Genomic DNA, 2,695 nt, shown 5'->3' with positions numbered 1-2,695 from the left:
AGGAAAGAACACAAACCTTGTGATTGTTTAAACACATGCAGAGAAAGCATTTGACAAGGTAGAGCATTCTTTCAAGATAAAAACCCTCATAAAGTAGGTTTAGAGGGAACATACTTCAACATAATATAGGCTATTTATATGAAAAATTCATAGCTAATATCATCCTCAATACAGTAAAAGTGGGAGCCTTTCTTCTACAATCAGGAACAAGACAGGGATAACTACTCTCACCATTGTTATTTAACATAGTGATGGCAGTCCTGGCCACAGGAATCAGACACCACAAAAAAATAAAACACATCCAAATCAGCAAGGAGGAAATAAAACTCACTATTTGCAAATGACGTGATACTCTATATAGAAAATCTGAAAGACTCCATCAAAAAAAAACCGTACTAGAACTGATACACAAATTTAGTAAAGTCGCAGGATACAAAACCAACCTTTGAATTTCTGTATACTAATAATGAAGTGGCAGAAAGAGAAATTAAGGAATCAATCCCATTTACTATTGCACCAAAACCAAAAAGATACCTAGGAATAAACCTACCAAAGAGGTGAAAACCTGTACTCTGAAAACTACAAAACACTAATTAAAGAAACTGAAAACACAAAGAAATCGAAGGATATCCCGTGCTCATGGATTAGAAGAACAAATAGCGTTAAAATGCTATACTACCCAAAGCAATCTACACATTTAATGCAATCCCTATAAAATACCCTCAGCATTTTTCACAGAGTCAGAACAAACAATCCTAAAATTTGTATGGAACCATAAAAGACCCTGAATAGTCAAAGCAACCTTGAACAAAAGAAGCAAAGGAGGCAAATTATATTATAAAACTGTAGTGGTCAAAACAACATGGTTCTGGCATAAAAACAGACACATAGATCACTGGAACAGAACAGAAAACCTAGAAAGGTACCCATACTGGGTCATGGTCAATTCATCTTTGACAAAGAATATCCAGTGAGAAAATAACAGTCTCTTTAACAAGTGATGTTGGGAGAACTGGACAACAACATGCAAAAGAATGAAACTGGACGACTTTCTTACCGCAAACAAAAACATAAACTCAAAATGGATGAAAAACCTAAATGTGAGACTTGAAACCACAAAAATCCTAGAGGAGAATATGGCAGTAACCTCCTTGACCTCACCTGTAGCAGGTTCTCTCTAGCTGAGTCTCCTGAAGCAAGGAAACAGAAGCAAAAATAAACTATTGGGACTTTATAAAAAAAACAAAAAACAAAAACCCCAAAAAAACTTCTGCATAGTGAAGGAAGCAACCAACAAAGCTAAAAGGCAACCTATGGAGATGATATTTGCAATGACATATATGATTAAGTGTTAGTACCCAGACTATATAAAGAACGTATAAACCCAAAACCCCAAAAAATGAATAATCCAATTAGAAAATGGGCAGAAGACATGAATAGACATTTTACCAAGAAGATGTATAGATGGCCAACAGACACATGAAAAGATGCTCGACATCACTGATATTCAGGAAAATATAAATCAAAATTATGAGATATCAGCACACACCTGTCAGAATGGCTAAAATCAACCACACAAGAAACAACAGGTACTGGAAAGGATGTGGAAAAAGGAGAACTCTCTTGCTCTGTTGGTGGGAATGCAAACTGGTGCAACCACTCTGGAAAATAGTATGGAGGTACCTGAAAAAGTTAAAAATAGAACTACCCTATGATCTAGCAGTTCAAAAGGATACACGCACCCCAATGTTTATAGCGGCATTATCTACAACAGCCAAATGTGGAAACAGCCGAAGTGTCCATTGGCTGATGAATGGATAAGAAAGATGTGACATATATATATTCATATATATATGAATATATATATATATGTGAATATAAACGTGAATTTTACTCAGATACGGGAAAAGTTTTCAATTAACAATAATCGCGCCTCGTATAAACTTCATTGGCTACGATACTGCCACTGCGCAAAGCTGAATTTTACTCAGATATGAAAAACAATGAAATCTTGCCATTTGCCATGACATGGATGGAGCTAGAAAGTATTATGCTAAGCAAAAGAAACCAGAGAAACACAAATACCATATGATTTCACTCGTATGTGGAATTTAAGAGACAAAATAAATGAACCAAGGGGATAAAAAGAGAGGGAGGCAAACCACAGACTCTTAACTATAAAGAGCAAACTGATGGTTACCAGAGGGGAGATGGGTGGGGGTGGGGAGGTTAAATAGATAATGCGGATTAAAGATGGCACTTGTGATAAGCACTGGGTATTGTATGGAAGTGTTGAATCACTATACTTTACACCCGAAACTATTATTACACTGTATGTTAACTAACTGGAATTTAAATAAAAACTTGAAAAAAAAGAAATTGAAGTAAAATATTGAAGAATTGTAGGAAATAAAGTCATAGAAACCATAACACCAGAAACTATATCCAGAAAAATAGTATATAGCTAGAAGAAGCCATACAAAATAAAATGAAAATGACAAAGACAAGTTTCAAATATGCAATACAGTATTACTAATTATAGTCACTGTACTGCACAACAGATAACCAGAATTAATTTTCTTGTATAACTAAAACTTTGTACCCTTTGAGTAACATCTTTCATTTCCTCTTCTCTCCAGTGCCCAGTAACTACCACTCCACAGTCTTGTTTTTATGAGTTTGACTTTTTTTTAGA

At 34.9% G+C, this 2,695-nt stretch overlaps 1 non-coding gene across 1 annotated transcript; it reads right to left on the bottom strand.

The window, feature by feature from the left end:
- Window positions 1–1,844: 1,844 nt before the first annotated feature.
- Window positions 1,845–1,978, bottom strand: LOC112850648 (U4 spliceosomal RNA). Its single transcript, XR_003222732.1, has one exon. It is a non-coding gene; the product is annotated as a U4 spliceosomal RNA (small nuclear RNA).
- Window positions 1,979–2,695: the final 717 nt, after the last annotated feature.

The sequence above is a fragment of the Puma concolor genome, chromosome C2 (assembly GCF_028749965.1).
Source record: "Puma concolor isolate L17-30 chromosome C2, mPumCon1.1.hap2, whole genome shotgun sequence".
NCBI lineage: Eukaryota > Metazoa > Chordata > Mammalia > Carnivora > Felidae > Puma > Puma concolor.
The sequence above is the reverse complement of the archived record's forward strand: the minus strand, read 5'-3'. Positions and strand labels throughout refer to the sequence as shown.